This window comes from Wyeomyia smithii, chromosome 3 (genome assembly GCF_029784165.1).
Source record: "Wyeomyia smithii strain HCP4-BCI-WySm-NY-G18 chromosome 3, ASM2978416v1, whole genome shotgun sequence".
Classification (NCBI taxonomy): domain Eukaryota; kingdom Metazoa; phylum Arthropoda; class Insecta; order Diptera; family Culicidae; genus Wyeomyia; species Wyeomyia smithii.
The window spans coordinates 232193063-232217529 of record NC_073696.1 but is presented as its reverse complement, the minus strand read 5'-3'; the positions used below and the strand labels follow the sequence as shown (position 1 = coordinate 232217529).

Genomic DNA, 24467 nt, shown 5'->3' with positions numbered 1-24467 from the left:
AAGCTACTAACAAATCCCCCCTAAAAAAAAAAAAAAAAAAAAAATGAAGGTTAATTTCTTCTAGTAATTTTCGATGTTTCATTGTTTCATATATATGTTATCTTCATAATCCAGTTTCTATGGTTGAAAGAGGACATTTAAATACATGTATAACACCATGAATTGACAACTTACTAGACATTGAATTAGGTGGTGCCGCTGAAGTTGCAGGCTCTATAATAAAATTTAACGAATTTATGGATTTGAAAACTAAGACATTGGAATGACACAACGTTTTAAATGAATACGAAAAGATGCGGAGGGCGACGACTGTTCTTTGTTTTTTTCTCATAAAGCAAAATGTGTGCTTTACTTTTGTATGCAAACGAATGCGAAGCAAAAGCCATCTTCAAACGGGCTATTGTTAGCCGGAGTTTGAATTTGCTGCTAATATTTGACACTTCAATCAGTTTAACGAATTTCATGATCATAAATTGAAAAGGGCTGAATGTTTTTAATATTGTTTTAAATTTGCAGAAAGTGATAAAGTTAGAGATAGTTAAAATTTCAGATTTGTTTACTGTTTTCTTGTTTAACACTTATTTTATAACTTTTCATTGATAAATTTTGTGATTTTCGCCCAAATTTATATTTTATCCTTACGGATTGAGTACGATATCATAAATTTTCATTAATGGGGAATCATGGTTATGATTAAAATTAATCCTGGATGAAATTTCAACTTCAAAAATAAAAACTAAAAAAATCTGCTATCACTTTTTTCACTAAAGTGACATTTTGCGCAGTTTTGCGCAGCAGCGGACAATATGCATTTGAAAGCTTACGTTGTTACCTAAATTTTGAATGTAGTCACAACCGAGGCAAACTGCGGCTACTAGACTTTTAAGCTACTTTTCTACAAAGAATCACGTTTTTTTTTTTAAATTTTGTCTAGTGTCAGGCCTACTATGACCAAATTTTACAATATCAAATGAAAAGGGTTTGTTTTGCACAATATTAACAACAACTTTTTTTTGACATCAGAAAAAACCAAGCTTTCATTGAAGCTACAGAGCGTTTCAAAGTAATGTACTTTTTTCAAGAAAAAGACAAAAACCGTCAGTTCGCCAAGCTTTGAAAAGTCATAAAAAATTCAGATTTTATGATATTGCGTCCAAATTTTGGATTTAGACACTTGAATGTTATAGCAATAAAGGAAAAATATTATGAAACAGCTAACGAAAAAAAATTTTTTTTGGCTGATGGCCAGCGATTCCCCACTGTGCATTGCATTGATTGCGTGTGGTAACAGCGCTGTAGAAAGGTCGGGCACACGTAGAAGAACTGTCTTTCGAAAAAAAAAAACCGGAAGAAAATACGACTTTCGAAGCCGGTAAGATCCAGTTCTTCCTAGACTCAGGATGTAGTGATCATCTCGTAAAGTATTAAATTAATCTGCGGTCCATGCGGAAGTGCTTGTTTATCATCGATATGACCAAGAATGACGTGACACTGGTCGGTAACTGTACGGAAGAAATCGAAGGTGTGGATTGGAATGTACCATTCAAAAAAAGGAAACCTATCTAGGTTGAGCAAGCAGCAACGGGCAGATTGTCAGGTTGCCGCCAAGGCAGATTCCGAAGAGCCATATGTATGAATCTTCGCTGCACAGCACACGGAATACAATACAGTGATTGTAGGCAATGCGGGTCTTTAAAGTCGCGTTCTATTTTTGATATGAATTCTAGCTGATGGATAGCTTTCGAAATAGCTATCGCGCGATGACGATCAAAAGTCAGCTTAGGATCGAGTGTCACACCAAGTTCCTTTACGTATTCAACTCTATTCAGTGTTTGACTATCTATTTGGTAGCATACTAATGATAGACTAATATTTCATTAGTTGGCTTTAAAATTTTACTGATTTTTTACAGGTAAGGGTTGTGGTAAACATTGCAGCCCCGATTGAAAATTGCTGGCTAAAAAACTGCGATACGAAACTTAAACTTTGAAAGAAATAGCAGGAACCATAAATTAATTAAGCTCAAGCAAAACTTTGGAAAACTCGACTTTCTAGGCATAAAAACAGTTGCGGCAGACATGCGATACATGCAGTGGTGTAAAGTACCACTAAGTTTTATATACTGGCATTAGGTTTTTTACCCCTTCTAGACAACTTTTTTACAATAAATGTGAGAAGCTTTAATAAGAATGCGACAGAAGAAACAACCAATAAAATTGAATCGATTCATCAAGGCACCGTTTATTAAACATACTATCTGAACTCGACCCGTTGCCAGCCAATACTCGATGCAATGTACCGACAATTCAGTGAGACATCAGCAAAACCGTGCAGTCTCGAAACAAAAAGCGTAGGAGCTATATTACGAATCAAATGTTGGTCATTTCTCAATCGATTGGCTTTTTCATCGCTACTAATGGTTCACGGTGAAACATTTCACCCATGCAAAATTATTCTTCCGGAATCCAATTCACTTGAGCAGCCAAAGGTTCGTCTCTTGTTCGCGGTTGAAATCTTTCAAACGGTTCTCACTCTCACGTACGCTGCTTGGAGTAAGCGACCACTCGCGAGACCCCAGTTGATTAACGGCTCCGCTCAGGTGTTGAGAGTGAGTTCTTTTTCTGCACTGTGGCTGTTGCTGCTGCTGCTGCTGCTAATGTCTGGGTCCGCTGCTCACGATGCGGGACCAACGAACGTCCTCGTCGTCATCATCGTCGTCGTCGTCGTCGTCTTCGTCTCCGTTACCGTCGTCGATCTTCGGGTTCGACTCTACCGAATACTGTATTACTCGGTCAGTCGGTCTAGAGGTACGACATCAACATAACGTTTTTTCAGCGCGACACCGCTGTACTGCTGCTCGTTGTTGTGCTGTCCGCACCCGTCCCGGCCACGGGGGAGAAAGAATATACACCAATCGGGTCCTGTCCGACCGTACACCGTAGGGTCCGGAGCAGCGCACTTTCGATCACCGTCGGGTTTCGCTCTCATTCGATGTGATCGTGATTGTGACAAAAGTAGTGTGATTTGCCGCCGGCTTGCGCAATAGGGACCTTCGATTTCTACCGGAATTTCAACGAAAAAGCTGAGCGAGTGAATAAGTGACGAACCTGCCGGTTGTGGAAATTTCCACTATTCTAGCCGGTGTTCAAGTGACTGGTGCTTTCTTTTAACAAGCCAAACTGTGGCTTCCAGCAGACAAGTAAAAAATTCACCACCTGATGAGGAATTGTGTTGTTTCAAACATTTCAGTGCAATTCTTAGACCACAAAAAAATTGAAAGATTGCACTAGCAGTGATAATACTCGGTGAAAATAAGGCTGTAAAAAAGCACTCCGTTGCGGTGGTGATTGTGATCGTACGAAAAAAAACCCAAACCCCAAAGGATCAGTCAATTGCACCGAAGCAAAACAGTTTAGTGAAAGAGGCGCAACGTGAAACACGGCGTCGAAAAAAAACGTAGATCATTAATTAATTTTACTCTGTCGAGTGGAAAATCATATGTAAATTTCTTGCACGGGGTAGTGTGTGGGCCTCCGTTAGACGAAAGAAGCCCAAGCTGCGCAAAAAAAAAAACAACAACAACATCAGCAAAAAAAAGTCTAGGCACAAGTTACTAACAGTTGCAGCAGCGCCCCTAGTCGGTAAAGTGTAGAGTAAACATACATACATTCAGTCCGCAACCCAGGGGGGAACGAAACGGGGAAAGACGACGGTCGGTGAAAAGTTTGATGCAAGATAACGCCGATGGCCGCAGCCGCCACCACCGGATGGTGAAGAGATGCCATCGGGAAAACCCCTCGGTCGGAGAATCGCAACCGAAACTGCAGTCGGCCGCCGCAGCAGTTGCCGGAGAGAGCGCTAGAAGTGGGTGAAAAATTCCGACTGGCGACAGAATTGCAACCCTACTAGCGGGTGTTAGATTGTGATGGTGTGAGTTTTCCTTTATAGCTCGGTTGTTGTTGTGCATGATTTTTTTTTTTTGCTTCTATGCACCCGCGTCTCTCTGGTTAGCCGGATTTGAAGAGGTGAAAACGGAAACAAGTGAGACAAAATTCGTGTGATTATCCATCTGCTGGCTGGTCGTGGTGATGATGTTGATGATAATAATGATGATGATGATGATGATGATGCTGCGGCAGTGATTGACCACGAGAAGCGCGCGATAGTGTAGAGGAAAAGATCGCTTAACGCTTCGGTTTGGTGATGTGAGTTTTTATATTTTTTTTTGCACAAGGCTAGGTAAAAAAAGGAAACAAGCTAGCGAAAATAAAAGCAACCTATTTACAGTTTTAGCCCGCCGAGAGATGAAATATTTGAGGTAATATAGTGGCATTTGACAAGTGAGTGAAGCAAGAATTGTGAAAGCATAACGCGGATGGATTAGTAAGAGTGAAAACGACAAAGAATATAGCGAGAAAACAGCGCTGCGCGGTGCACACAGCGACGGATTTACTTTTGACATTTCACCAAAGAAGAGCAAAACTGATTCAGCTTTGGAATTTGGTGCTCCAGCTTAGCAAACAAGCAGACACAGTGTTGGAACTTTCGTCGTGTCGTCGTTTTTTTTTCTGGGTGAGTTTTTTTTCTAACTTTTATTTCACTCACACAGGGGGTTTGCTTGCAAGCTGCGATAGCTTATCCCATATCGGCGGGTTGGAATGCAAATTTAAGCGTTCCTCTGGCTCGTCGTAAAGCATGACGTATGGTCGCGATAACATAAAACTTTAACTTCATTTGTGGTTTTTTATGTGCAAATACTTCATCCTTTTGGATTATCTCCTATGGTTTATAAAATTGGTGTTTTCTTACGTTGAGGCTCTTTTAGACTTAGTTGATAAGCAGTCTACGGCATATTTTGCTGCCACGAAGGTGACATTTTCGGCGTCTTTCGAACTATTGAATATGCAAAAACAGTCATTCTTACTTGGCTCAGTCTAGTCTTGCCTCGCCAAAAAACCGTTGCAAATAAATTTAAGCTATTCAGTGCTTGATTTTCGGAACAGACTGATCAAGAGAGTTGTTTATTTTTTGTCCATTTTATATCAAGTCTTCCTGTATGAGAACATATTGGAAGCTTTAAGGTAATAACTATAAGCTTCGAGCAATTTTTTTTTGTTTTGGTAAAATTACAACATGCTTGAAACGAAGGTAAAAGAAAGGCAGTTTTTCTACACGATAAATGAAACCTGAGTGCTTTTATCGTACTTTACTTAGTAAGAATTGCTTGATTTGTGGTTGAATCGCCTTCCTTAATTCGCTGCACTTCGACTGAGTTTTTTTTCGTGAGGAAAAGATATTCTTTGCTTTTGCGACTATAAAGTTTCGTATCATTAGATTCAAGAACTATTAACATGATTAGTATTATTCATGACATGAAAAGGATTCATTGTCACCGCAATCTTTCAATCCGGTAAATTACCTAACCAAAAAAGAGTATTTTACATCAACTTGTCGAAAACCTCCAAAATGATTATTGTGCTGAGTTATAAGAGAAAAAAACCTCTTTAAAATATAGAAATGCAATTAATGTTTGACTTTGACCCTAAAAATGATTAAAACATATTTAGTATTTAAAATCCTTACTTCGATTTCCCAATTTTTCCCAATCACAAATGGTAAATGCCACAAGCTGATCATAGCCTAATTTACGGTGAAATGCCATATAGTGTCTCCCAAAGTGAGTTCCTTACAGTCAACCTTGCAAAACTGCAGTCACCTTATGCGAAATCACGTAACGATTCGAGTGCTGATCCATAAAGCTTATCAAGAAGATATATTGTAACTTACTGATACTCATCAAAGTTCAACCTTCTGACACGACAAACTAGTTAAAAAAAATTTTGCGTCATCGTTACAATATTAATAATGATGTGAATAAAGAGTTTCTCAAGAAAAAATCTTAGAGTTCGATCGGTTCCTGCTGCAATGCTTATAGCCATTTACCAGCGAAAGTGGTACTTTTTCGACAAAAGTTCTTGAATTCTGCCAATGAGTTTGATAATTCGAGTAATGTCTCAACTGAAGTGACAAAAAATTAATAAAACGGCCGGTTTTGTTGCGATTGCATTGGTACCAGACACTCCTTTCGATTCATTTGAGGAAAATTCCCAGCAAAATGTGGCAATTTTTAGTTTTCTTTAATTGTCATTTTCAATGTGATTCAAACTTCGCACAGATGTTACTATAGCTACTATAGGCTAAAGGGCGAGCGTTTGGTACCTTTTTAATCACGAGGAAATTTAAAAAATGGTTCGTGTTAAAATGGCAATGACGATTGAAAATATTTTTAATGGCAAAACGATCTATTTGATTGGTTGTTCTTCTTATGCATGAGAAAACTTATGCATAATAAAGATACTGAGAAAATTCGCTTAATATTCTTGGTTATAGGAAAGAGCATCAGCAATTAGAAAACAACAACCTGCAATCCACATCAGTGATGTTAATACAGGTGGTTTTTCGTAATATTTTTTCGATGTGAAGAAAAAAAAATGCATTTATTGAAAGATAGATGTGGACATGTGAGACATTTTCGTATTCGGAAGAGCTTTCCGCATATATATAAAATAAGTTACAGAAAACAGTACTTTATTTTTTGTTGGTACCTATTATTGCAATAAAAGCGTTAAAAACGCAAAAAAAACTTTTATCTTTCATTAGCTGTAGTGGCATAGTTGCGAATTTTAATTATTAGATCGAGTGGAGTTTTGTATAAATAGCTTAAGATTTTTTTTTGTGATTATACACACCAATAGAGCACAAGTCACTGAGCGAATTTGTTAATAAGTACGTCATTTTGTTTTGTTGGATTAAACTGTCTCCCATGTCCAAGCCAACGTTTATAAAAATGCAAACGATTATTCTCCAGTGTCGTTTTTTTTTCACCTCAAAAGCAATTGGGAAAAACCATATATTTTTGATGCCATCGATGAGGACATTCTCTATCATTCAGTAAAAATTTATAGTTAAAAAATCAAGGAATATTAACGAACTAAGAATGGAGCTTTTTTCCTCTGTGTTGACTCATCACTGCGACCACAGACATTTGATCTATTGTGATATTGCCCAGGTGTTTTCTTTACTCCGCACTTCATATAATTGGCAGTATCACTATTGGAGTAAATGATACGCTTTTCATTTATATCCGTGCTTGTGTGTGAGAGTTCACCCTTTCGTATCAAGCTTACTGCTCTACTATACCGAGCCTCTTTGAATCCTATCAATATCGCCAAATTAGAATTCCCTGGATTGAGATTACACCTAACGTTTCTCTCTGGCCGGGTTAATTCTAAGATCGACTTATTATGTCAAGAGGAAGGAGTCTTATCGAAACCTCGTTCCCCGTGCCAATATCGCCAATTTAAGTTCCCTGTAGAGGATATATATTCCTGAGATCAGTTTCATTGTAAGAAGGACTTATTTTGTCTTATTTATTTATTTATTTATTTATTTATTTCGTCAATCATATATGTAGACTGGTTACATTAATTTCTAAACTATACACGAACAAAAAACAAAATAACTTTGTGTCCTCAGCCTCAAGGACTTGAAATACTGTTTCAGTTTCTACCGGGACATCGTAAAGTCAATGGCTTCGCAGTGTTGATTATAAGACTTCATCATACTCTTTATAGGTCCATTTTTTGCGTATTCCGTACGATGATGGTTAAGAGCAAATAAACTACGGTGTCGAAGTTGTCGAATAGGTGCGTAAAAGTTCAATTTAGAAAGTAGTACTGCTGAGTCAACGTTCTGTGAAACAATATCGTTTACAAATGAAGCCATCGCGTACTCTCGCCGTTCTTTTAATGTTTGAATGTCAATCAACAAGCAGCGTGCTTCATATGACGGAAGACGATGTGCGGTCCAACCTAGCTTACGAAGAGCATATAGTAGAAATTGCTTTTGTACTGATTCTATTCTATCTCCATGTACGCCAGGACGAGGAGACCACACAATGCTACAGTATTCCAGTATTGAACTCACATAGGCAATATACAAAGTTTTGATAGTGTACGGGTCTTGAAAATTGTAGCAGAAGCGTTCGATAAACCCTAACATGTTGTTTGCCTTGTGTATGATAGTGTTATAGTGGTCGATGGAATTAAGTTTAGAATCTAAGATTATTTCTAAATCTCTAACTTTGTCACATTTCTTAACATTCTGATCCCCTAATGCAATTACAATTTTAGGCGTTGTTAATTTTCTGCTAAAGGATATTACATTTAATTTTTTCACATTTAATTCAAGTAGGCTTCTCTAACACCAGATGTAAAATGTGTGGATTTCATTCTGAAATACATTGATGTCTTCTTGATTATTTATTTCCAAAAACAGCTTCATGTCGTCGGCATATATTAGAACTTTAATATTTTTGAGGATGAAGGAAATTTCGTTTACGTACAAAATAAAAAGAAGTGGTCCTAAGTGGGAACCTTGGGGAACACCTGAAGTAACTTGAATGGGATTTAACTTTTTTCCATTAAATTTTATTGTTTGTTGCCTGTTTGTTAAATAGGATTCAAGCCACTTCAGGAGACCAGACTTAATTTCAATTTTTTGCAGTTTAAAAAATAGCATTGGTATGTCAATACGATCAAATGCTTTGCTAAAGTCTGTATAGATAGCTTCCACATGGTTCCCATTATCCATTGCATTCAATGAGTAATCTACGATTTCAAGTAAATTTGTGGATGTAGAGCGGCCTTTGAAGAAGCCGCGTTGTTTGTCAGTTATTCGATTTTTGACTTGAGCAAATATCTTTTCATTGACAATTGCCTCAAAGAGTTTAGGAATGCAAGAGATAATAGCGATTCCACAATAATTACGTTTGTCAGATTTACACCCTGATTTGAAAATAGGCACTAAAAATAAGCTTTTCCATATATTTGGGAAGGCTCCAGTTTCCAACGACATATTGAACAGCCAGAACAAAGGAGATGTAAGTTCCTTCGAAAGATTTTTCATGAGTGCCGGAGGTATTCCGTCAGGTCCAGGTCCTTTGGAAGGGTCTAAATTTCTCAGACCTTGCAAAACATCCTGTACCTGAAGTTGGTTGACACCAAAGATTCATGGATATTCTGGATACAATGCAAAATAATCGCGGTCACGATTTTCTGCGGAAAATGTGGTATAGATTTCCTGGAAAAATTTTGGAAAGAGATTGCAATTTTTCTCCGAGTTATCACCAACTGATTGTCTGATTTTAGTTTTGTTTTGACGTAATTGAAGAAGTTCTTTGGACAAGACATAATTTCTAGTTCAGTTTTTGCATTGGATTTTTCAAATGCATCACTGATTGCAAAGTTCAGTTGATCACATATTTCCAAGTAAATTACTAGATTTTCACTGCTATTGTGTTTTTTGTAAATTTTGTGGGCTTTTTGTTTGCAGTTTTTTAAATTTTTTATTTGTTTGTTAAACCAGACTGGATGTTTAGTGTTAGCGTGGCGTCGTTTTTTCTTCAATAGAATCTCTTGAGAGATGATGTTGTACAGAATTTTGTAAAAGACGCCAAGATGATTCGACATTTCCTTCATCTCTAAAAAATTGTTGCCAATTGACATAGTTTAATTTGTTTTTAATATTTGCATAGTTCGCGAGTTTGAAATCAAGGACTTTCTCATAAAAATAAAAATAAAGAATATTCAATTGCTGTGTGAGACTTTTCGTTTTTCCGCAGTGGGTTAAATGATTCGGTCACACAGAAACCTTCATGGATATTCGTTAAGAGTAGGTCCAAATAGCAATTTTCACGGTTTCTTACATGGTTAACCTGGTTCAAACCTAGTTTAGCAATTTCGTCAAGCATGAAGTGCAAAGTGAAGTTATCTCCAACGACTGGGAGTAGGATGCTTTCGTTTTCAGGGTCCAAGATGAAGTCAGCAGTGTTTTGTTTGAAGTCCCCATAGATGTGAACTTTCACTTCTGGAGGTAGTTCAGATAAAAATTTTTCTGCGCAATTAAAAAACTACGTAATACGTAATTTTATTAGCGTTGTGTGGAGGAAAGTACACAGAGGCGAATACGTGTGTTTCACCTGCTATGTGCGATTTTATCCAAATGTGCTCGAATTTTTTGAATTTAGGTGCATCGAAACCTCGTTCCTCCAGCCAAGACCGCACCATAATTACAATTCCCTGAAGTGAACTATTGTACGTTACTCAGACCAGTTTTATTATAAGAGTGACTTTTTTTGTTAAAATGAAAGTCAGCAGGGGTACTCTAGAATTCAGCTTGTAGGAAGGGTATGTAGTGAAGAGCCTGAGAAAAAACCCATGTTAAACCCACAATCACTCGCTTATCAAAGCGGACTCTGTAACCTTACGGCTAAAAAGCTCCCCAATGGAGCTTTTAAAATTTTTAGAAAATTTTTGGAAGATAATAAATAATGTTGCAATAACTTCTCGAAATACTGATGATAAGCAAAAGTTAAAACTCGTGTTAACATTGCATCGTTGGTATCGCTGCTTTATTTGGTGAATGAAATAAGGTTAGCAGTAGAGGTTCATCATCAAAAGTTTGATTTTAGAGTAGTAGTGATCAAAAATAAATGTTGAAGCTTGTATAGATACGTTACTGTATTTTCAGAATTTTGAGTAATTTTTCAAAACATTGATAGGTTGATCCTTAGCGTTCCACTGGCGGAATGAAGATAATGCATTTTTAGAGTGCCGCTCGCAATTAAATTATTCAACAGCCCAGCAATATTTTTCATTTTATTTATTCTCAAACAAAAATAGAACAATATTTGACAACTTATTCAATTGCTTCGTAGCATATGGAGTGCTTCTAACTTGTGATTAATTTTAAAAAAGTGAGTTATTTCAATACTAACTAAAGTGCTCTTTGCGTTAACTCCTATATTTAAGAAATGATCTTCGATTCATCAGATTCTTTAGGATGAAGGCAAACATCTCTTACAAAGAGTGTTTTCAAGTATAAAAAGAATGGGCAGTAGACTGAGACACGGTTATATGGGCAAAAAGCGATGGTGTTATTTTTTCGCTCCCATGAATTTTTCGTGTTCCTTATGGATCCTATAACAACTGTGTAACTTTTCAGATCGATCGGTGAAACGCCCGATTTGCGCCCGATTTTTAAAGTTTCCATACGATTTTATATGAGAAAATTCACTTTTTCAAAACTTATTCTCTATAAATTCCCAGTTGGGTCCTAAAAATATATCGATACATGATATTTGTAGGAAATTTTCCTGGGAAAAACTCTTCTGAAGACCGTAAGGCGCTATGCTGCTTGTAGAGACAGCTATTCTCCCCAAACTGATTGAATGTCTGACGGACGGCTCACCATTGAATTTTACTAGCAATACTGCTGCAGCATGCTGCTGTTGCAAATTCAACTATGTGATGAGAAATGATATCGCTTAAATTTATCTTGGAGGCTTCCCCGAAGATACTATGAGCAAAAATCACACTTTGAAAATTAATTCCACGCGAAATTATTTCTCATACTTAAGCAAGTCTGCAATAGCAGCAGGCTGTAGCAGTGTTGCTGGAAAATTTCAATTGTGAGCCGTCCGTCAGACATTCAATCAGTTTGGGGTGAATAGCTGTTTCTACAAGCATCGTAGCGCCTTAGGGTCTTCAGAAGAATTTTTTCCAGGAAAATTTCCTATAAATATCATGTATTGATATATTTTTAGGACCCAACTGGGAATTTCTATAGAACAAGTTTTGAAAAAGTGATTTTTCCCATATAAAATCGTATGGAAACTTTAAAAATCGGGCGCTAATCGGGCGTTTCACCGATCGATCTGAAAAGTTACACAGTTGTTATGGGACCCATAAGGAACACGAAAAGTGCATGGGAGCTAACATTTATTTTTTGTCCCACCCTAATGGGCAGTAGGGTGTCCCAAAAAAATCGATGTTGAAAAAGTCGAGGTGCTAAGCCCTAAATTGAAAGATAAGTTCATTCATAGCATTTTTGTAGAACATTTCGACTTTCTAAAAAATTGTTTTCAGGTTGCCCATACTTGATTTATGAAAAAATTACTTTTTAGCTACAAACCCACTCTTTTGCACTTTTTTCAACTTTGTTCGATTCCTTAATTTTTCCATATATTTTTTTTACTTTTGTGGGGTTGTTTCTGAATATTTTGCATGGTTCAGTTCAGCATTGCATTCATTTTTTTTGAATCCCAGAGCCCATTAAACATCACAGAAAAATTATTTTTCTAATAATTTTTAGATAAAACTCTTCAAAACACAAATAAAAAAATTTTTGATCAAGAACGGAAATTTTCATTGCAAAGTGGGACTTATGACGAAAACATACATGAAAAAAGATACTTGATATCTTATCGGGGAGCTGAGATATTGGCATTTTTATATGTGAAGGAAAACTATACTTTTTAACAAATATGTTAAATAACTGTTTTACTTTGGGAGATAAAAATAACAATGTTCAGCAAACAAATGCATTTTTGGATGGCTGATTACTTAGTAGAAGGTTTGAAATTTCGAAAAAATCTCAAAAAAAAGTTAGAACGAAAATTGTGAGTTTCTCGTTTTAAGATAACGTAAAACTTTGTCGAAGACACCTACGTCTATCTTATTATGATTAAGAAGTAATTTTTTTATCTCACTCATTGGTGGATTGATCACCCAGCTTTCTTCTTTAAAAGATGCATTTTTGAATATCCTGAAACTTCTCCGAACATACCCTATGGCTATAATCAACATTTGAATCACTATTTAGGAAATTATTCGCACAAACGGCAAAATAAAACACTGTGTAATGGAGATATTGAGCTTTAGTGGTATTTTGAAAAAATGCATAATTTTCCATTACATGTAAAAACGCCAATACCTCAGCCCCCCCGATAAGATATCGAGGATCTATTTTCATGTAAATTTTTGTCTTGAATCCCGCTGTGCAATAAAAATTTTAGTTCTTGATCAAATTTTTTGTTATTAGTGTTTTCATGGGTTTTATCTAAAATATATGAGAAAAATTCACTTTTTTGTGATGTTCAATGGGCTCTGTGAGTCAAATAATTGAATGCGATGCTGAACTAAACCACGCAAAATATTCAAAAACAACCCTACAAAAATAAAAAAATATATGGAACAATGTAGGAATCGAACAGATTTGAAAAAAGTGCAAAAGACTGGATTTGTAGCTTGAAAAATTCATTTTTTCATAAATGACGTTTGGGCAACCTGAAAACAATTTTTTAGAAAGTCGAAATATTCTACAAAAATGCTAGAATTAACCTTATCTTTCAATTTAGGGTTTAGCAACTTGACTTTTTCAGCATTGATTTTTTTTTGGGACAGCCTAATGGGCAGGTACTTACTTATACTTATCAAGTCTGTTGCTTCCAAACGGTGCAATTTTTTTGTAAAAAAATCAAAAGAAAGTCACACGATAGGAAGTATGGTTGGATAAAAGATCTGGAAAGTTTTAGCTTAGTTTCTCTATTAGGGCCATACAGTTTTAATTGTAAGTATCGCAGAAATCGTTTTGAATAACAAAACATAGACTAGTTGCTCTGTCTACAAATTGGATTAAGTTAGTTCCAATTTTTAGGTTTAGAGGTCCATCTTTGCTGTCGTGATTTATAAGCGGAGCTTGTGATTTCTGAGCGTTAAGTCCTCAAAAGTTTGAACCTGCGAAAACTTTGATGATTTTTAGTCTGCAAATAGACTCACCTCCTTCCAGTTAGATAATGTAGAACTGGACAGCGAAAATATGAACGAAACAATATTTCAAGATACCTGGGAGGTCATTCATGTAAAGAGTAAACAATTTAGGGCCAGGAGCCGATCGCTAAGGAATTCCTGATGTGACTGGTAAAAAACTTGACATCCTATCATTCAACCAAACGGGTTGTTTACGATTATGTAAATATGATTCTATTAGTAGTGACGTTTAATCGATTCTTTTTTCACGATACACGAAAAATTTTTATCGATGCTCGAGTTCGATACTTTTAGTTTATCGATACAGCTCGTTAAAATAAAAGAAAAAAATCACATCTACAACACTTCGGATGAGCTTCTGATTGTTGGGTTCGAAAAAAGGAAGACAAATTTGTGTGTCGTTCTTTTTGCCAATGACAGAAAATTCGCGAGAATCTGGAACTGAAGGTTCATTGATTCGTATTGTGAAGAAATGGCTCTGAGTAAAGCCGAGTAAACGATAATGAAAGAAGTAGCCAGTGTAAAATCTGCGTTATTCAAAACATTTTTCTTGAGAAAAAAAATCGAATGCTCTGAAAGCAATATTATCGATGCTCTGAAAGCAATATTATCAATGTATCAGTCTTTTTTCTTGATACCAATATCGAATCGAGAAGCGAAACTTTGACCAATTTCATATAAATTTCATAATATTTTCTACACAACTGGGTATGGAAAGTTAATGAAATCTATCGGTAGTTGTGGATAACAGTCACATTTTAGGTTAAAAAAATTCGAATGGATCCTCTTATTTCCTGATTGGGTTTGATTCGCATATGTTGATTTCAAACACACGAAAAATGATCCTAGATCACTAAATACTTTTTCCGACAGTTCACATGAGAAACCTGGCAAACATTATTGTTACCGTAGAATATATTAGCTATTAAATTCCGTTTCTAATAGTGCCGCTTGAAGAACTATAATAAAGAAGTTATGAGTAATTCGTTTCTTTTTTCGGAAGCATTTCTTCGGGTTCGGGACATAAAATTGCTTAAAGCCTGCAAATATCTTGAACGTGAAGTTGATTCATATTTATGTTTCTTGACAATTTCTAAACTGGAAAAACGGTTTGCAGAAAGATTAGAGTAGGAAACCTATTTTGCCCAACTTATGCAGCCTCCTGTACACTGAGAGCATATAGTTGAAATGTGTAAAGTACATTTTCTCTGTCAGCACTTTTTTTCATATTTTTAAACTGCAAACTTTAATAATAACACTGTGCTACAGTCAGTGGTGGGCACCGCTAACCGAAAATTTAGCGACGCTAATCGCTAAGCCGCTAACCGGAACATTTAGCTCGATAATCGCTAAACGCTAAACGCTAAACGCTAAACCCAAATTAGCGGAACTTTCGCTAATCACTAACTTATAAATATGGAAATAGTCGTATCGCTATATTTATTGCTCATGTTTTGTAATATCTGGACCACTTTGATCTTTTGTGGTACAATAAACGAAAGCAATCACTTTTCAGAGCTATTTACAATAAGAGGTTCACAAAACGGTGGTCATACTTTATTTTGTAAACAAGGAGTAACAAAATTTATTCAGCTTGCATTAAAAATAAATGCTTTTAGGAATGTTTTCATAAAAGTTTAATTATTATCTGAATCGAAAAAGTAGAACCAAAGTTGTCATAATTTCAATCTAGACCTTGAGCTTGTTCTTCAAAATGCTCCTGTGGCTTGTACGATAACTGGAACTCCATTCTAGGATAACAAGACTGACTCGCACTTGTGTCGTAAAGAGAGTAACTCTAAGCAATTAAGACAATTGAACGTTGTTTAAATTAAACAAACGTTCCAAAAGTAACTTTCGCAGTAAAGTATGTTCATTTTTCGGGCAATCTACGTACGCCATCAGCAATTCACAGTTTTTTGAAAAGTTCTTGTGTCGCTTTTCTACAAAATTTAGCGAATTAGCGATTAGCGTTTCGAAGGCCAAAATTTTAGCGACGCTAACAGTCTCGCTAACCAGCTCAAAAATTAACGAAATCGCTAAACCGCTAACTGAATATTAGCGTCGCTAATTAGCGATTAGCAAATTAGCGGAAAAGTGCCCACCACTGGCTACAGTGATTTAGAACTTCTGAAGTGACCTAGACCTTGTAGGTCTTGTTGAATATAACATTCGCTCATACTAGAAATTTTTCGAAACCAAATTAAACATAAAACATATATACTGGAAGTGGAGAGATCTAAGGCGTCACAACCGTTTCATATAAAGGTTTATTCGCGACTGATATCTATCACATTCTATCGTTCTACTCAGGCTGAGATGCGATTCTATGGATGCTACCGGGTGTCGATAAGAATCGATCTAATCGATATTATATGATCGTAGGTGCGATCGTGTGCGTGTGGGATCAGTGCCTGGTAGCACCAATCAATAGCGTTATCGAACTCTGTCTCTGTTTCGCAACAGTGAGTTAAGGTCTAAAAACTGGGTTTTGACTATAACTTGAAAGTTTTGGTGTAATTGAAAAACTTCAAGTAAACGCGCAAGTAACACTTGACTAAAGCTACAACCCACATTAAGTCACATCAGAAGTTCTCGCATTTTTTTATCAATTGTAGCACCGTAAAATAATTGTGCGTTAGAAGCCAAAAATTCCGGTTTTCTTAAAAAATATATAACTTAGCCAAATATCAACCGATTTCCACAAAACTATTTTCATTTGATTCGGAATTGAATATACTTTCAAAATTCTAGTATATTTGTGGAATTATTCTTATAAAAATAGACGGCAGATTTCAAATTGAGTTGAAAAATTTCTCGAAAAAGTCTACAAAATTAGGTTTGAACTCAAATAACTCAACATGTTTTATTGATATTAGTACAAACCTGTATCTATTTTGAAAGCTCTATTTGTCTTTTTCTCTAAAACTACTGAAATATTGAAAATCGGTTGATAAATGACTGAGTTACAAAAAATTGTACGCGCTGAGGTCTAAAAAACGTATTTTGACCATGACTTCAGATTTTGGGGGTGTTTTTTTTTTAATTTCTAGTATGAGCAAATGTTACACTCAACAAAACCTACAACCTACACTAGGTCCCTTCAAAAGTTCTTGATTTTTTTTTTCATTTGAAGCACAGTGTAATCAATCGAAGTTTCCATTCAAGGGACACTATTTCAATCGCCTCGACCTATTTTAAGCAGTTTACATCTGTTTTGTAGAGGATTTTCTTCAGCACTTAAATGACGTCTGTACGGCTACAATTCATGTTGATTTTTTTGATTAATGTTTATTCGAAGATTTCTCTGAACATTAATTTATATATTTGTGAGAAGGTTATCAGAGTTTTCCTTTCGTTATTTAAAATGTCGATGTTGATCATAATTCAAGAGTTTGAGGTCCGCCTCCTTTGACTGAGTAAAATAGGCGCAAAAAAACAAAAACTAAACTGTAATTTCGAAGGGCTCTTAAAATGCTGGGTTCATTTTAGTATTTTAAAAGCGCATTTTTATTTTCCTAAAGAAGGACCGCAAAATCTTACACTCGAATATGTTTATTCTCAGAGTGCATAATGTAGTCGGCCTGGTTCATTACAGATCATGGGTTAATCCGTGTGTACAAAACCAAAAAGAGTACTTTTGAATCATTCTCATAATGTTGAACTTTCTCATGAAAACAGCTTAATTGCTTTACTTTTAAAAATAGTTTAGATTTCATATTGATGCGAGGATAAAAACAATCTCATATATTCATTTGCTTGAACATTTTCGATGGGCTCTTGAAAAATTAATTTTTTTCGTAAATTATTTCAAGTTTTTAACCTTGTTGGACCAACCAACTAAATATAACCTCATTCATCTCGTTAGAGCAATATCGCACACTAGCCTGTGAGGCTAATGCGGTCTCGATCAACTAGATTAGTTGAGAGAATTCGTTATCGATATTGTTTTCGGCGCATTTTGCATGTTGTAGGATAAGTACAACGGTACAGTGCTGAGTCGAGAAAATTTCCAGCTCGAAAAGATCCTCGACCTGATCGGGAATCGAACCCGATATCACAACCGTGTGGGAGAGCTAGCCGACCGACATCGCTAACCACAGAACCACGGGGACCACTAAATCATCTCGTTACCGTGACTATTGTTGTTCTCTAGTATTAAAAGAAAAAATGATCAGCTGAGTTTTAAAAACACTCGAAAATTTTTTCACTTTTAACAGCAGCTTTTCTGCAAATGAGATTTGCTGATTGTTTTTTTTTCTATGTCCAGAAAAACGGTTCAAGTAAAATAATCTTCAGATTAGATTGCTCGTGGGGTAACGAAGGTATTTCTGACAAATCGGAATATATATCGTTTGCTTGTCTTTCAGTCACGCGCACGACAAACGAAAGTGTCTCCTTCTTAAAAATATTTTCATTCTGAATTGTTTTACTATTAATAATTTCAATATCGCTCTGGCAGAACATTGAACAATTTTCACTGCGAACGCTAGAGTTGCTAGGGAGCGGAATCTCCCTTTTTCTCTCGTAGTGCTGCTCTGTCAGGTTATGAACTAAAAACTACTAACATGCGACTAATCTTTAGAATATGTACTGCCAAATAACAAACAACAAACTTTGAAGCTCGAAGTTTGAAAGCTCAAACCACATTGAAGAAATTGTATTTTACACTCATGTTGGCCATAAGTGCTTTTCTGCATATTATTAAATTATATTTTTTCAGTACAAATTATAAGTAAATCTCATTGAATGATTATTAGTGTGAATAATTAAACTGGTAAAAACGGATTACTATAAAAGTTTTATTTAAAACAATTCATACCTAATATTGTTCCATGTTAAAAATCGTGAATCAAAAAAGCTCAAACAGCTCAGTGGCAAACATAAGATTTGTTTTGTGATTATTGATGAAAAGTTATTATTTTTACTTGCGATTTCCAACAAATATTCATTCTAACATGTTTGATTTTCATATTACAGCGGGGTTCTGAAATTGCATTTTATCCAACGAAATGATTCTTATGGTGTCTGAATTTCTATAACGTTTGATCATGCGTGCATCCATTAACACATTAGTAAAAATCAATTCTCTTTTGCTCGGTAAACAATTGGAATTCATCACGCGACGATAAAACACTGGAGTGTAAAAAGTCGATTGAAGTAAGCCCGCTGTACATCAGCGTTGCTTCCAATTGCTATGGGCGAAATTATGCATCAATGTTATCGTTATCAAAAACAATTAAATATAAGGCACAAGCTGAGTTGTTGCGTTCTGCTATCAAAACTTAATCTGACTCACCGCATGCCTTGTTTATGCTAATTATTTGGGGTATGTTTTTTTTCGATCGCTAGCCAGACAAGGGTGGTTATTTCTGACCATTGTAACTTGCGCGGATCGATGTGATTTTTGATGATTGACAGTTTCACTGCTCATGCTTATGACTTGATATCTGCAATTTTGATTTCAGCCTTTCGAATTCCAATTGTTTCCCGTTATAGACTGTCGATTATTTCTCAGTCATCCACTTTACTCAGTCAAAAAAATAAAATTCTAATTTTGCAAATTTCGACTTGAAAGTTGACAACCAAATGCCGAAGTAAAAGAAAAATACCAAGCATTATTATTATTCAACAGATTAAATGCCAGAGTAAAAGGTCAAAACTCGATAATTTTCTGTGAAAGGTAAAATTGGCGATTTTTGTATCACAAGTAGCCAGATTAATGTCGCAAGTAATTAACCTTAACGTTCAATAAAAGCTGCGAGTCACAATCTGACAGTCGAACTCCAATGAAGGTGAAAAGTCAAATGTTGCTGGTCGCGAATCGACGATGTAAAGCATCAATTTCGTATTTAATATTCGTATTTGGAATCTCAATCCTGATACTTTTGATTCTCTACAGTCAAAAATTCACAATTTTGATTGCTCAAAATTTGATAATCGTAAGTCGTAAATTATTTGTCGAAACTCGGAAATCAAAACTGACAGCCAAAAGTTGAGAGGCGTAAATCGAAAGTTAGAATAGAATGTGAAACTTTAACACTATAGCGACCGGTTGACATAAGCAAGTCAAAACTCGTTAGTTGCTTGTCAGAAGATGATATCGAAATTTTACGTTTTGGAATTTTCATATCGCAAGTTAATTGCGCGACTTATTAATTGACAGTCCAGATAATCGAAATACAACAGACAAAAAGCGACAAACGGAGGTCGGATGTCGACGGTCTGAAGTCGAAATTTAATAGTTGAAAGTCGACAGAAGTGAAACGTCGTCTGTCAAAACTGACAGTCAAAAATCAGCAGTCGAAAGCGCGATAATATTTTAATTACTATTCATTTTTTGCCTATCAAATACAAGATACAGAAACTTATTTATTCCATTTTTTCTAATTCCAACAAGCTTTAATCCGATTCCGTGCGAAAGTGCCACGAAATATTCAACGTATCATAATTCAGTTAATACATTATGAGTAAAAAACTTATATGGAAGTTTGTTTTGCCATAAAAAAACAATGAAAAAAATTATACGTTTGGCAACAGTTGCGTTATAGCTAGTACCAACACATTCGTTATGCAGCTTGCAACCATCACCAAAAATAGCGCTAGATTCTGGTTGTATTTAATCGACAGGACATGAAAAAAAAAATTGTTTTTTGATGCACCTGCCAACGGTCAAACAGTTTTTCGTTGTTAAATAAGTCACGCATCATCTGATAAGCTTTTGCAGTAATCGCTTGTCCCCCGAGCCCCTTTTCCGTGTGTCGTGAAAATTAATCCATTGAATCTGATATCTCCACATTGTTTTCAATTTCATACCTTTTTTTTCTTCCTCAAAACTCTGCAAAAATTCGCATTGAAATTGGTTAATTCATGGTCTCGCTACATCGATGCTCAGTCATGGTTACGTTTATCATCGATATTATTACGTTGTAACAGCAACACAAGTCGACCAATTCAGCGTCTCGTGCTACTCGCTATCACTGTTAGACGCGTTTAATTACCGCCACAGATTCCGCTCAACTGCGCTTTATCTATCTATCGTTTCTGCTGGTTTTTGGCCGTTGGTCGAACTGAGAAATGTTGGTTGGTAGTTTGGCGTTTGTTGTTTTTTTCTTCGATCGATCTTTGCCGTGAGGTTAGGTAGCGAGCAAATGATCGCTCTACTCGCGCGGGTGATGTCAATCAACCGTCTTTGGGTCCGTTATTATTGCGCAGATTTCGACAGCACCACCGATTGCTGCGGCGGCGGCGACACAGCTAAGGCCTTGAAATTGAATTTTTCAAACCGTGCCACCCACCCGCCTGCTGCCGCCCATGAAACCGACGATGGGTGGTGGGTGGGTTGGGGTATGTCAGTTTTACGAGGGGATAGTGCAATTTTCTCGGCTGTCTTTGCTCGAGCTTTGAGTCAAACGCTGATGCGCGAATAGTAGTGACTTTGAAAAACCCCAAAGTAGTCCACCGACATTAGAAGAATGGTTCGGTTGATGATCGTATTACTTTTTTTTTCTTCTCTCGTCTAGCTCAGGGTCGATTTTTTTCCTATTTTTAGCACCCGCTCCGGCGGCAGAGCCGTTCTTTTCTCACTCTGTATCTGTCTGGTACGGACAAGTGCTTCTTTCCCAACGCACAAAAGATGATGGCGATGGTTATGATGGGTCAATTGTTTGGGAGAGTGAAACGCAGACAGAAAAAAAATCAGATGCCGCAAATAGCTGACCCACGAAGCACCAAGGGTACCCTAAGAGCAAGACAAATGTGTGCGCACACGAGTTAATAGCGATCACCGCGAAAAGTAGACCGGTCAGAGCGTGAAGATTTTAGAAAAGCACTTCTCCGTTTACCACCGTGAGCCCTCAGAGATGCTACCGCGCAGGGCCGTGGGACTGCTGCTGCATGCGCACTCCGATAGAAATGCCCTTTTATACGAGCAATTACGACGATCGCATCTTCACAGATCGACTTCGTGCTTTGGGTAACTTTCAGCTATTGAGTAGAGTCAATTGCGGTTGACCTATAATGGTGAGATCGGTCATTTTGTCTAACTTTCAGGAGGGAAACTCGAAGGGAAAACTATCTGCAGGTACTGAGGCATTAGGTTTTATTAGGTTCTGGAATGTGATCTTATAATAAAAAAGCTTCACTGCATTGTTAGTTTAAATGAAACATTAGATGGTTTTTCTGTTTACAGATAATGTATAAAATTTTCTTTAACAGAAATTCCAATCAATCCAAATCCAATCCAAATGTTATGTTATGTTATATTATATTTAAAAATTCCATCTGACAATGTTTGGAAATTGACGTCTCCGCAGTTTTCTTTTCGGAACGTGGAGATTCAATTACGCAAGAATGACAGGCGGATCAATTCCATTTGTCAGGACGGTCAGGACCTTTGCAATGTAGATACTTTGTGCGTTAGATCTACTTCTCTACAACGTCTCAAACCCCAATATGAAGCAGCGGTGCTCATAGAGAAGCATCCTCATAGCATCATGCCAGGAAAGATGCTTTAGTGCCATACACACCATTTTTTTCTGGACAGCATTCAAGCGACCAATCCAACCCTTGTTGAACGGACACCAAGCGACAAGCGCTGATTCGAGCATCGGACGCAGTACAAAGCTTTTATGCACAGTTGATTGTGGAATCTATCGGCGATTGTAAAAATAAATCCCAGTTGCTTGCTGACTCTTAAAATGATATCTTCGTAATGTGCCCGGAATGTAAGCTGGCTATCCAAATTTCACTTGGCATACGCGCTGGAAAGTTTGCCTAGACAAGCTGTACAGAAAGCTAATTGATTGAAGCTTTCTGCTGAAGGTAACTACATTACATTTTTCTACACACAGGGTAAGAAGATTACGGTTGCTCCAGTCACTGAAGGCATCAAGCATCCTTCGGTAGTTCCAGACAGTCTTTAGGGCAGGTTATAATCGAAAAGATTTTTAAATCGTATGCGAAAAGAAGCCGCGTAGCTCGCGGTAAAATAGTAACAACGTCGGTAATGAATAGTCAAAAAAAGTGGACCCAGATTGCTTCCTTGCGGCACTCCAGCAGAAGTTGTAAATGTGGAGTGTGTCCTAAGACTGACACATTCAACTCTACCGAGCAGTGCAGTGCGAAAGAAACCATCTCACGAGCGTAGCAGAGAGCCCTAGTTTATTCAGCTTTCGTATAAAGATGTCGTGATTTACACGATCGAATGCAGTCTTGAAGTCCGTGTACACAGCATTCACTTGCAATGCAGCTTCAATTGAAAAAAAAAAAATGCGACAGATAGTATAAAAATCACATTATTTTAGCTAGAGTAATCAGATGTATGACTACTGTATACCATTTCGTTCCTCGGAATGTCCTTTACCCAGTGATGTTTACCCCTCTACTGTAGGACCACTTCCAGGGAACCAGCAGGCGTTGTAAAAAGTGACAGTCAGTGTTGCGACGGTTTGCCTATCTATTTCGTAGTGATTACGTTGAAGTGTTCGGTATTTGAATCAAAGCCAAGTTCTGAATACCCGATAATTTCAAAAACAAAGCATGTTTGAATCTATTTGAATAGCACTTAATTGCAACAACAATAAAATAACCAACATGTTAAACCTTCAAAACCGACGGGAAAAGCAATTTTTAGTTGATTTTCTAGTGCAAAAAGTTACATCATAGCTTAAGTGTTCGAAATTTGATGCAGTACGGTAGGTTCCGATGGATCTCTTAGGATATTTTTTTCATGTTGGCCACTGGGAATGTAGTTTTTGCACGTTGCAAATAGCACTATTCTAACGACTATTTAGAAAATTTTGAAACAAGCATAATGTTGTGTATTTCCTCGAAAAATAGCTAAGTTGCAATGGATCAGTAGTCCTGGACAAGTAGAATGTTTCAGCTTTTGAATTGCGCCCAAAACGTTCGCTTCTATCACTTGTAATACTCCGCGTATTGCAGTGTCAATCTGATCTGGCACAACAACTAAAGACGGAAGTAGTTTTAAAATGTTCAACAAATAATTCGCATTTATGAGAACCTATGTTAGCAGACAAGTCACCGAGGAACATAGAAGCTGGTAATCCATTTTCCTTTCGTTTAGAACGAACAAAAGTTCAGAACTTTTTTGGATGTTCAAATCCGTTTGGATGCGGTATATTTTTCCAAATCTGTATCATATTTTCAGTTCGCTTATTTTTCGCTCCCCCTGCTGCACACATTGTCTGCCTTAATGAACATCGTAATCAACATGCTTTAAATCGAATTCACGATGTTGTGGAGCTATATCAAGTTGCAGGGCCGGATTGAGGCGTTTGGGCCCCGAGGCCGATATTTTCGTGGGGCCCCCTTTTCTTAAAAAAGTTAGAGGTAAGAAAGCTTAAAACGTGACGAGCAAAAAAGGTCTCCACTCTGTCTTCACGTATGACTCAGGACTAGAGGGCCCTCGTAACGGAAGGACCCTCCCCCTTCCTTAAATCCGGGATCAAGTGCAATATCCAATCCAATCGAAATCCAATCCTAATAAATCCTACTTAGATCGAATTCAAATCCAAACCAAACAAATCCAAATCCATTCTGCATCTGATCGAATTTCAATCGAAACCCAATCAACATGTTGTAAAATAGTAAAATCTTATCCTAGTTCAAGCCAATCCTAATCAAATCTTAATACAATCCAAATCCAAAACAAAATAAATTCCATTCCAATCCGAATTTAATCCAAATCCAATCTATATCCAATCCAAATTGTATCCTAATTCAATTAAATTCCAAACTAAACTCAACCAAATCCAATTCCGATTCCGATCCGAA

At 36.7% G+C, this 24467-nt stretch overlaps 1 protein-coding gene across 2 annotated transcripts in view; it reads left to right on the top strand.

Moving 5' to 3' along the window:
- The first annotated feature begins 2779 nt into the window (after nucleotides 1-2779).
- Nucleotides 2780-24467, top strand: part of LOC129730107 (zinc finger protein sens) — a 422944-nt gene continuing 401256 nt past the window's right edge. For both annotated transcript variants that reach the window (XM_055689159.1, XM_055689160.1), the window contains exon 1: nucleotides 2780-4572. The gene's annotated coding sequence lies outside the window, so the exon portion shown is untranslated. The remainder of the gene's footprint in view (nucleotides 4573-24467) is intronic.